The sequence below is a fragment of the Lissotriton helveticus genome, chromosome 7, assembly GCF_964261635.1.
Source record: "Lissotriton helveticus chromosome 7, aLisHel1.1, whole genome shotgun sequence".
In the NCBI taxonomy this organism is placed as follows: Eukaryota; Metazoa; Chordata; class Amphibia; order Caudata; family Salamandridae; genus Lissotriton; species Lissotriton helveticus.
This window is the reverse complement of record NC_136068.1, coordinates 1,256,688,051-1,256,700,937: the sequence shown is the minus strand read 5'-3', so window position 1 is coordinate 1,256,700,937 and position 12,887 is coordinate 1,256,688,051. Positions and strand designations below refer to the sequence as shown.

At 40.7% G+C, this 12,887-nt stretch overlaps 1 long non-coding RNA gene across 2 annotated transcripts in view; it reads right to left on the bottom strand.

Moving 5' to 3' along the window:
• LOC144767321 (uncharacterized) overlaps positions 1–12,887 on the bottom strand; it is a 670,339-nt gene that overhangs the window by 27,468 nt on the left and 629,984 nt on the right. The gene's annotated exons all lie outside the window — the stretch shown is intronic.

Here is a 12,887-nt window from a genome sequence, read left to right as displayed (position 1 = left end):
GTGGGCTTGGTGCCCCAAAGAAGATTACTCGTTTCAACATATCAAGTCCTCCATCCTCAGCAAATCCAAAATGACCTGTAATGACCCAAAGCAGAGGACGGACCTCATTGTCGATGCAAGCCCGATAGGGCTTGGGGCAGAGCTGATGCAGATAGTGGAACAAGGGCAATGAGCACCTCTCGCCTTCACGAACAGAGCCCTTACTCTGTCTGAAGCCAGATATGCCCAAATTGTACTATAGCTCAACCCCTGACCCGGATGTAGTGCACCTCAACCCGAAAGCCGGGTGTGGAAGAGAGTATACATAAAGTGGCGGGAGACCGCTCGAAGTCTTAACCCATCCAGTGCAGCTAGCTGTGCCCTGTGTCTGTCGCGACAGTTACGCTCTGCCGGCCCGCAGTCAGCATACCACTACAACACTCAAGTTTTCCTCCAAACTCTGGGAGAGATCACACCTTCACACTCACCTCCTCCCAATTCCGAGAGAGAATACCTTCACATAACGTCTTTCCAACTCCGAGAGAGAGTACGCTCACTACTCTCACCTCCTTCCCCATACACGATTCTGATAAACCAGGACTTAGGTAGTGCGAGCAGACTCGAAAACAGAGCGAGTATTTTCACTTATCAGCAGAGTCAGCACTGGTGGGGGCCATTTTCAATGTTGCAATACATCTGTAAGCAGATGTAATGATTTTGCTGGTCTTTTAGAAAAAAATACGCTACTGTTTTTTTCTCACGAGTCTGTTCATCGATCTGTTGTTGAAGAATAATACCTGACGTGTGTAAATATTTCTAAAGTAATGAAAAATTACTGTTTTTCTGTATCTGTCGATGACATTTACGGAGGCTTATTGATTTTTACTTCAAGAGCTGTCATGACTACATAGTCTTCCGCAACTGCATCCTACTGTGCGTCATGAGAATGCGCTGTGCTGACAGGACGTAGCCCATTGGTCTGTAACACAGAACTTGCAAGTGCCCTTACAGCTCTAAAAACACAACACAGTACCAGTAGCGAAATGTGTGATGTACCAAAAAAAACATAGAGCAACAATTGCAATCAAATATGTATATAACAATATAGCGGTGTCTCTTAATATAAGTGCATTAACGAACGCACATCCGTGTCTTTCTGGGTGCTCACTTTGGTGTCAAGGGCTGCTCGTCATAGGTGGTTCCCTCAAGACGACATGTCATGACTAAGGGTATTTTCCTCTGTTGTCTGTCTCTGAATCTGCTGTCCAGGAGCAGTTGAAGCTGTTACCTTCACAGCCCTGAAGACATCTCCTGGATAGCAGTATTGGAGTTCACCACGGCCATTGTTTAGAGGTCTTGCAGTTATGGCATCCTGCCATCTGATGGTTGGTTGGACGCCATCAATCTGATGCTTGCTTTTGGAACACTGGCAGTGGGTTGTATGCATTTATCATACCTATGGGGTGGTTTTGTTTCGTCATTCCTCCTGTGGAGTAATTAAAAGCCATGCGCATGTCTTCTAACTTGGCAACTTGCATTTGGTGCGTGAATTCGTTGTTGTTGCTTGGTGTAAGTCTGTTTATTCAAAAGCATGTAGTACCATTCATACCTCATACTTACACTGTTTCCTCCTCCCTCTCCATGACCAGGCAAGTCAACAACGTCTCCTCGGCGTGCTTCAACATCCTGCGCATGCTACGGAAGATCTTCTGGTGGATCCCCACCGAGACCAGGAAGACCGTCACCCAGGCCCTCGTCACCAGCCGGCTGGACTACGGCAACGCCCTCTATGCCGGGACCACCGCCAAGCTCCAGAAGAGACTCCAGCGGATCCAGAACGCCTCAGCCAGACTCATCCTCGACCTCCCACGAACCAGCCACATCTCCGGACATCTGAGAGACCTTCACTGGCTCCCCGTCAACAAAAGACTCACGTTCCGCCTCCTCACCCACGCACACAAAGCCCTACACGACCAAGGCCCGAGCTACCTCAACAGCCGAGTCAACTTCTACGCTCCCAAACGCCACCTCCGATCAGCCAACCACGCCCTCGCCGCCGTCCCCCGCATCCGAAGAGCGACATCAGGAGGAAGGTCCTTCTCCTACCTGGCCGCCAAGACCTGGAACTCCCTCCCGACCGACCTGCGCCTGACCCAAGACCACCTCTCCTTCAGGAAGAAGCTGAAGACCTGGCTGTTCGAGCAGTAGCGCCCCCCCCCCCCCCAGCGCCTTGAGACCCTTCGGGTAGGTAGCGCGCTCTATAAGTGTCACTGATTGATTGATTGATTTCAGTTTGGAAGCATTGTGGCTAAGTAGAAAATGAGCGCATGTCAGTTGTTTGCTGCCTGCTGGGTCTGCTGTGTGTTAGTTTGTGGGGAATTGCAGCACCTTCTCTAGCTGATTGTTTTATTGGTGCAGGTCACTCTTTAGAATCATGTTATGCCTTGGTATGTCACATGTATTTGTTGAGCGTCGCAAGCATCCGTGATCCATTAAGAGCAGGATCACGCAGAAGTGCAAGCACTGAGAGTTTATACATGGGTGGCAGCGCTAGAGTCTAGCGGTGTTAGAGGAAACACATGATACTATGTGTCTTTAGCATGGTGATGCACTCACCAAAGGAGCCCCAGCGAGTGTGGACATGTCTGTGAGTCACAGTGCCCTGGCCTCTGACAGTGACAAGAGAAGGTTCCGGTGATGAGAAAGAATATCGATGTAAAAATATCCAATTGCACAAAGACTGAGGTATCGTGGGTCAGAAATATCGACAGACAAAATAACGTGGTCAAGCATATCGATTTTAGGTAAGTAATATCAATGTTCTAAATATCGAAGTGTTTGTTATGTTATGTTATACTTTCTTGTATAGCGCAACGACTCACCGTGAGGCATCTCGGCGTTTACTTAGAACACAACCCAAGGGAGAAAACCATGAGGCAGAGAGAAAAGCGGAAAGGGAGGGGCCTTAGTAAAGGAAAGCTTTTAGGTGTTTCCTAAAATTTTGATAAGATGGAATTTCTCGCAAGGAGATAGGAAGACTATTCCAGTGGACAGGTGCTAGATAAGAGAAAGCCATGCCTCCTGCTCTGTGACGTCTGATTCGAGGGACATGCAGTAGTAGTTGCAAGCTGGATCTGAGAGTACGGCTCGGATTATATTTTACCAGCTTGTTTTGCAGATATTTAGGGCCCAAACCCTGTAGGGCATTAAATGTCAAGCAACAGATTTTAAAGGTGGGTCTTTGTCTTACAGGTAACCAATGTAGCTTTCTCAGTAATGGTAGTGAAGGGGATCTTGCAGGCATATTCAGGACCAGCCTGGCAGCTGTATTTTGGATGACCTGTAACTTTTTAAGAGAAGTCAGCCCAACTTCTGCCAAAAGAGCGTTGCCGTAGTCCAGACGGCTAATAACCATGGCTTGCGTCAGGGTTCTGCGATGTTCTAATGGAATAAAAGGAAAGATTTTCCTGAGCTGTCTTAGCCTGAAATAACAGGACCCGGCCACAGCCGCTACATGATCCTGCATAGAGAGAGAGCCTAATACCTAAATTATTCATGCACTCTGTCGGTACAGGCGCGGGGCCTAACTGGGAAGGCCACCAGTCCTTGGTCCAGCTGGCCACCTCCTTACCCAGCAACATGACTTCCGTCTTTCCTGGGTTCAGCTGGAGACAATTGTTAGTCATCCAGTTGGAAATTTCTCGGATCCCTGTGGAAAAGCGTAATCTGTCCGCCTCCTGATTGGGGTTAATGTTAAACAACAGTTGCGTGTCGTCGGCATATGAGATAGTTTCGAACCCCAGGGCTTCCACTGCCTTAGCCAACGGTGCCATATAGATGTTAAAAAGGGTAGGGCTAAGGCAGGAGCCCTGGGGAACGCCTTTATCCAACGAAATTTTTTCTGCCTGGTAGAAGCCCATAAGGACTGTCTGGGACCTATCTGTCAGAAAATGTTGTAGCCACTTCAGGGCTAGCCCCTGGATACCGATAGCTCTTAACCTCTCCAGCAGCCTGACGTGTGAGATGTTATCAAAGGCTGCGGAGAGGTCAAGGAGAATCAGGATTGCCAATCCTCCTTCATCTACCGTCATCCGCAGGGAGTCAGTAACCGCTAAGAGAGCTGTTTCGGTGCTAAAACCTCAACGGAAACCAGACTGCGAGGGATCCAAGATGTAGTTTGATTCCAGGTAGAGATTCAGCTGTTGATTGATCATGCTCTCAAGTGCTTTACCCAGAAGGGGGAGCAGCGATATTGGTCGATAATTGCTCAACTCGAATGGATTGGCCGTTGGCTTTTTTAGTATGGGGTGGACAAAAGCTTCCTTCCAGGGGACCGGAATTTCACCCTCTGAGATTGATAGATTAAAGATTTTCTCTATGGTAGGCGCTAGTGAATGAGACAAGAGTGCCATGGCTCTAGGAGGGCAGAGGTCCGCCGGAGAGCCCGATTTCGCGGACTCAAGCGCTTTGAGAGTTTCAGCTAATGTAATTGGTCTAAAACCTGTAAGGGTGCAGTCCGTCCGTACTAATTGACTGTCTGATAGAGGAGAGGTGGGAGCAAGGTGTGAAAATTTGGAATAAATAATTTCAATTTTTTCTTGAAAAAACCCAGCAAGTGAGTCGCATAGGTCCTGAGATTCTATGGACGGTTGCTTACATGCCGCTGGTGACACAAACTCGTTCACAATGTCAAATAGCACTTTAGGCGAATTATTAGCATTCTCAATTTGATTCGCTATGAACGTAATTCTTGCTGCCTTCAGATTAAAATGATAAGTTTTCTGTGAAAGTTTAAAAAGTGCTTTTGACTGGGGGGATTGACTTCGGCGCCAAAGTCTCTCCAAGCGTTTACAGGCAGATTTATCCTGTCTTAGTTCGAACGTATACCACTGTGCTGAGCGACGGTTCAGCAGGGGTTTGGATTTCATTTTCACTGGAGCAATTAAGTCCAGAGTTCTCCCCAATGTTTAATATCGTTTGCAAAAATATACTTGGTAAAAATATCGATTTTTTTATTAATGTCATGTAATTTAGTATATACTTTATATGTATGTGATGTATTTTTTTGTATAAGAATTGTTTGTATTTTTATCATATGTGTTAACATTTTAGTAGTTATTAATTTTTTTAAATGTGTGTTTTTCATTTTTAGTTCCGTAGCGGGTTGTGGGTTTAGAGGGGTATAAAGTGAGAAGTAATTTAATTATATAAAATGTATAGATTATTTGTAGTTGTTATTAATATTTGTTGTCTTAAATTTAATGAATATCTTTTATTTATTAATATTTGTTTAATTGAGATGTTATAGTATAAATGTGTAAAGTTATTTATTATGAATAATTAATAATTTCTTGTTAATTTAATTTAAATGAATTGCCAATTAATTGTGGTAATTGTGTAATAATTTTTACGGGTGTGTTGTAGTGTTTATAGTTGTAAATGGAGGGAAGGGTGGGAAGTAATTTATTTTTAATTGCTGACTTAATAACTAGTTGTTAATTAATTTTAAATAATTAATTAGAAATTAATTATGGTAATTGTGTAACGAATTTTAGGTGCGTGTTGTGGATATTATAGTGTTAAAGCATGTGTATTTAATGAACGTTTATTATATTTTTATTTAAAAATATTTTTAATTGATCATTAATTATGTTAATTATGGAAATACATTTAAATAAAACATGTGAAGTTTTTTTATTGGTGTGGTGTTATAGGGTAAGAAATAAAAGAAATATATTTATGTTTTAAACATTTTTTTGTTTTTTATATTTGCTCCTTTTAATTAATGATTGCTTATAAATGTATTTTTTAATTTATTTAAATAATATTTGTAGCTTTTTGTTATATGTGTTTATATTGCAATATGTGTTCTTTTTATATGTTCAATATACTTAATCATATGCTTTTTTAATATTTTTAATTTTTTTAATTAATTTTAAATAAAATTCTTTTGTTGAAATATTATTAGCAATTTGTGTTTCTCTGCTATCCAACACTTGCCCTAATGTTGCTCTCATTGGAGAGAGAATAGTAATTGTTACCCCTCCGCTATCCAGCACTTTCCCTACTGTTGCACTCACTGGAGGGGGAATAGTAATTTTTACCCCTCCGCTATTCAACACTTTCCCTATGTTGCACTCACTGGAGTGGGAATAGTCATTTTTACCCCTCCTCTATCCAGCACTTTCCCTACTGTTGCACTTTTTGCAGTGGAAATAGTAATTTTTATCCCTCCGCTATCCAATACTTTCCCTACTGTTGCACTCACTGGAGTGGGAATAGTAGTTTTTACCCCTCCGCCATCCAGCACATTCTGTACTGTTGGACTCACTGGAGTGCGAATAGTAATTTTTACCCTTCCGCTATCCAATATTTTCCCTACTGTTGCACTCACTGGAGTTGGAATATTAAATGTAATTCCTCCTCTATCCAACACTTACCCTACTTTTGCACTCACTGGAGTGGGAATAGTAAATTTAATTCCTCCACTATCCAACACTTTCCCTACTGTTGCATGTTTGGAGTGGGAATAGTATTTTTTGCCCCTTCGCTATCCAACACTTGCCCTAATGTTGCACTCATTGGAGAGAGAATGGTAATTTTTACCCCTTTGCTATCCAGCACTTTCCCTACTGTTGCACTCACTGGAGTGGGAATGGAAATGTTTCCCCCTCCGCTAACCAACATTTTCCCTACTGTTGCACTGACTGGAGTTGGAGTAGTAAATTAAATTCCTCCGCTATCCAACACTTACCCTACTTTTGCACTCACTGGAGTGGGAATAGTAATTTTCACCCCTTCGCTATCCAATATTTTCCCTTCTGTTGCACTATTTGGAGTGGGAATAGTAATTTTTTCCTCTCCGCTATCCAACACTTTTCCTACTGTTTGTCTTACTGGTGTGGGAATATTAATTTTTACCCATCCACTATTCAACACTTTCCCTACTGTTGCACTCACTGGAGTTGGAATAATACATTTAATTATTTTGTTATCGAACATTTTCCCTACTGTTGCATTTATTGTATTGCGAAATGTAATGTATTTTTTTTTAAATAATGTAATGTTTTAATTTATTATAGAATGTTTTTTTATTTTAAGTTATTGATATATATGTATTTTATTTGTCTATAATTTAACATCTAAAAACATTTAAAAAGATAATATTTAAATATATGTATATGTGTAAATTATTACGGTTGTGTGTTTATATTTTTTTAAATTACGTTTATTTAAATATTTAGTTAAAATGTATATTACATTTAATTCATTTTGTTAAAAATAATATTAATATTTAATATATTTTATGTTATTCTATACATATTTTTAAATCAATATTTTTTACATCTATATTTTTTTACTTCGATATTTTTGTACTTACCTGTTTAAGTTTAGGGAGTCAATATTTTTGCATTCAATGTTTTTGTCATCGATATTCTATCAGTGAACCTAAAGTTCCCACTTCCGCCCTGTCACCCTCAGAGCACCCAGCTGGGCTCTCACAGTGGGTTCTGGTGGTGTTGGGAGCAGTGCAGCTGATCCTGGAGTCCCTTCAGTTCACATGCTGGTTGAACTGTATGTGATTTGGTCCAGTTACACACCTTTTATACTCAGGTAGAAAGTGTGCTGGTGTGGCTGTGCAACTAGAGGCAGTGATCAAGAGTTAGTTTTTGAATCCCATAAACAGTTGCATTTGCATGTTGAATTCTTACCTGTTTGGTTTCAGTGAAGCATCTCACATGGAATGCAACTATCCTCTTGTCACCAGCACTTATCAATGGTGGTGGTGGTCACATTACATCTTGTGGTAGTGTTGGCATTGGGGAGGACAGGACTTGTTCAAGGTGGTCCAGGGTTGATAGTCATATGGTGTTGTTCATGTTATAGAGGTTGAGGCAGTGTAGCAGCAGATTCCCTGCTTTTAAGTGATGTACACAAGTACACACATTGGCACAGGCATGTGAAGCATTGCAGAAAAACTTCAAAGGCTTTCTCATTGGTGCTTCATAAGTGGATCTGACTGTGTTATATCTCTTCTTTTCCCTGTTGTTTTGATCTGAGGTAGGGCTTCACCAACCCTGTCTTTAGCGGATCACCACTGTCACCTGTAGGAGGAAGGTAGGAAGCCCTGGACAGTCAAAATGGTATGTGTCTTCATTCTGAGCTGTGGGCTGGGCAGAGTGCCTTATCTGATAGAGCAGTTCCTGCATTTGGGACTTTGCATCCGTTTGGAGATGGATACTGGTATCATAGATGGCAGCATCATGCACTGACCTATGCAACACTGACCTATGCAACTATGTGATGAATTCTAGGTGCGTATTATTTATTAACTGATTATTAGCTAGTTGTTGAGGCTGGTGTGTTCCTGTGCGACTACTTGCCCTGTGGTCCAACTGTGGACTTCTCACATCCACACCGCATAATAGCAGCGGGCAGATAGACCCGCCACGGTGAAAACGCCTCCACACGTGGACATCATAGCAAGGCATGAAAAGCTGCGGCTCAGGAGTCTGTTGTTGGAGGAGTAGACGCCGAGTAAGGAGATTTGGGAGAAGAAACGCTGCAGGAGGACAACCTCGGACAGACCCCACCGCAAGAGAAGAAGATACCACGAAAAGAGGAGTGGACGAACGGGACAGCAGCTGATTACAGGGGGAGCGACGCCCCCCAGAAAGTCAAGCGCATGTCCTGACTCCTTCTGCTGCGGCCCAGCGGGTCGTGGCTCAGAGCCAGTCCTTGGGGCAGGGAAAGCCATGTGACGGAGGTGGTGGGAGAGGAGGCAGAGGCAGTAAAGAGCAGAGACAGCAAAGGGGCACTGGAGGAAAAAGGAGGGGAGGAGAGGGAAGAAGTGAGAGATAGAGAATAGCACTACAGTAAGACAGCGGGGCAAAAATAGGAATCTCTGACAGAATATCGAGGCTGAAAATATCGACAGACAAAATATCGACGCTGGAATATCGAAGGCAAGTATATCGACACCCTATCTACAACATGGTAAGTACAAAAATATCGAAACAAAAATATCAATGTTAAAAATATCGTAATTAAAAATATAGTTTTTTTTAAAAAAAAGGTAAAATTAAGTAAATAGTACTTATATATATTTTAAACTTATGTTAAAATGTGTTATACTGTTTAAAATGAATAAATAATACATATTTACTATTAAACATTTAATTAAAATTATTAATTAAATATATAATATATACTTAATTAATTATAATATATACATTATTTTTTAAATATTTATAAAATATTAACAAATACTACAATTTAAAAATACATCAACACTCATAAAATAATAACATAAATAATAATAAATAATTATATTTAATAAATAACAACAATTAAATATACTTTCAATATTTTTAAAATTAATTAAATACAACTTTATGTAACATCTTAAATACATAAATAAATATAAATAATATTGAATAGCATAAGGGTAAAAATTACTATTCCCACTCCAGAGAGTGCAACAGTAGATAAAGCGTTGGATAGCGTAAGGGTAAAAATTACTATTCCAACTCCAGTGAGTGCAACAGTAGGGAAAGCGTTGGATCGCGGGTATGTAAAAATGACTATTCCCACTCCAATGAGTACAACATTAGTGAAAGCGTTGGATAGCGTAAGAGTAAAAATTACTATTCCCACTCCAGAGAGTGCAACAGTAGGGAAAGCGTTGGATAGCGGGTGGGTAAAAATTACTATTCCAACGCCAGTGAGTGGAACAGTAGGGAAAGCATTGGATAGCGGGTATGTAAAAATGACTAATCCCACTCCAATGAGTGCAACATTAGGGAAAGCGTTGGATAGCGTAAGAGTAAAAATTACTATTCCCACTCCAGAGAGTGCAACAGTAGGGAAAACGTTGGATAGCGGGTGGGTAAAAATTACTATTCCAACTCCAGTGAGTGGAACAGTAGGGAAAGCGTTGGATAGCGGGTATGTACAAATAACTATTCCCACTCCAATGAGTGCAACATTAGGGAAAACGTTGGATAGCGTAAGAGTAAAAATTACTATTCCCACTCCAGAGAGTGCAACAGTGAGGAAAGCGTTGGATAACGGGTGGGTAAAAATTACTATTCCCACTCCAGTGAGTGGAACAGTAGGGAAAGCGTTCGATAGCATATGGGTAAAATTTACTATGCCAACTCCAAAGGGTGCAACAGTAACAAAAGCGTTGGATAGCGTAAAAATAATATTTAATATTCCAACTCCAAAGGGTGCAACAGTATGGAAAGCGTTGGATAGCGTAGATTAGCTAATTACTATTCCAACTCCAGAGGGTGCAACAGTAGGGAAAACGTTGGATAGCGGAGGGGGAAAAATTACTATTCCCACTCCAGAGAGTGCAACAGTAGGGAAAGTGTTGGATAGCGTAGGGAGAAAAATTACTATTCCCACTCCAATGAGTGCAACATTAGGGAAAGTGTTGGATAGTGTAAGGGTAAAAATTAATATTCCAACTCAAGTGAGTGGAACAGTAGGGAAAGCGTTGGATAGCGTATGGGTAAAAATTACTATTCCAACTCCAGAGGGTGCAACAGTAGGGAAAGCGTTGGATAGCGTAGGGAGAAAAATTACTATTCCAACTCCAAAGGGTTCAACAGTAGGGAATGCCAATTAATAAATATTTACAAAATATATTACACATAAAAAATGTAAATATTTACAATTAAATTACTTTCCACCCTATTCCCCTATAAACCCACAACCCACTCTGGTACTAAAACATAACATTTAATAATAATTAACATTAATTACCAATTAAATAAATAATTTATCAATTAAAATAAATAATTGCCAATTAATAACTAAATACAAAATTAATTATTTACAATTAAATTACTTCCCACACTATTCCCCTATAAACCCACAACCCGCTCTGGTACTAAAACATAACATTAAATAAAAATTAACATTAATTGCCAATTAAATAATTATTTTATCAAATGAAATAATTAATTGCCAATTAATAATTACTATTAAATTACTTCCCACCCTATTCCCCTATAAACCCACAACCCACTCTTGTACTAAAACATAACATTTAATAATATTAATTACCAATTAAATAATTATTTTATCAATTAAAATAATTAATTGCCAATTAATAATTAAATACAAAATTAATTAATTACAATTAAATTACTTCCCACCCTATTCCCCTATAAACCCACAACCCGCTCTGGTACTAAAACATAACATTTAATAAAAATTAACATTAATTACCAATTAAAGAATTAATTTATCAATTAAAATAATTAATTGCCAATTGATTATTACAATTAAATTACTTCCCACCCTATTCCCCTATAAACCCACAACCCGCTCCGGTATTAAAACATATAATTTACTTAAAAATAAATTTATTAATATATAAAAATAAATCACATATAATATAAATTAATTTAAATACTTAACAAAAACATATAACACATACATAATAAAAATCAAAAAAATAATACAAATATCGATATTAATAGCATCGAAATTAGTTACATCGATATATATGCTATCGATATTACTAACTTCGATATTACTTACATCGATATAAATGATTTCGATATTACTTACCTCAGGGTCGATATTCTGTCCTACGATATTCTTGAAATCGATATTCTGTACCTTCGAAATTTTAAACACGATATTTTGGTAGGTCGAAATTTTCAACTCAATATTTTGACTGTGTACCCAAAAATAGAAGAGGAAAACAGCCCTACTTGACTCGTTTTTTTAGGTCTCGGCTAGCGTAGGCTGCGCACATGCGCAGTCTCGCTGGCGAGATTTTATGTTTTAGCGTGCATTTCTCTAGCAGGGTTAAGCCCCGCCCCTCTTTTCCATTGGCCGGTGTCACCGTTCATGCAAAACGGTGACCAGCCATTGGAAAAGAGGTTACAGTGACGTACTCTTTTCTCTTTTAGTGCCGTCCACTTGGACTGGCTTCCTTGACTTACCTGGGTGGTAAAAGATTTCTTATCTTTTTTATGGGGCGAAACAGATGGCCCCATAAAGAAGATAAGAAACCTTTTACCACACAAGTAAGTCAGGCCAAGTCCCTCCAAGAGGGACGGCAGAAAAGTGTAGGTCACGTCGTAGCGAGTGCTTGTTTATACTGGATATGCTCCTTGGATAGTGCTCCTATGCAGTAAAGAAAGTCAAGCATATCGGTGTCGTCAAACTACATGAAGAAATTAAAATTTTCTTTAACCACTTGGATGCTAATGACAAGGGTAACTCGTCATGGAGTGCCCATTCATTTCAATGGAAATTAGAGTAAAAGCCTGAGAGTGCCTTAGCATCCAAGTTTAATATCTTATATAAGCTGAATGCTCTACAAATGTATTTTTCTGTATACACAGCTAGGAGATCGCTTATCGACCCGTCCTCTCTTTTGGTCTCAAGTGTTTCCATCCTTCCACCTTCTAGTCTTTCTTTCGTGTTCATACAGGTTGGCTTGATGCCAGAAATGTTCACACAGTAGGCGGTGTCGACGCAGAAGAGCTGTGGTGTAGTGTGGTGCCTGGGATGTGACAAGCCATCGGTGAGCGCAGAGAGTGTCGGGTGCCGCCGCGGCCTGTTTATCCTCCCCACCCCTCTCCTCCACTGACACCCCTAGTGGAGAGGATGCTACTCTTCATAGAGGTGTGGATCCCCCGCCCCAGCCCGTGCCCTCTCTGCCGCCATGTGCCACCCGCAGGCCACGGCTGACACAGCAGCTTAGGCCACGGCCTAGGCCCTTCAGCACGACCGCCCGTGGGTGGGTGCCTCTGGGCTTTTACGATCCAGGTCCCCGGAGTGGACATTGGTTGGCGGGCTGCTATGACCTTACCTCGCCCGCGCCGGTTGGAGGTTAATGCTTGGGGGAGGCTGGATGGTCCATGGAGGAAGAGGACGGT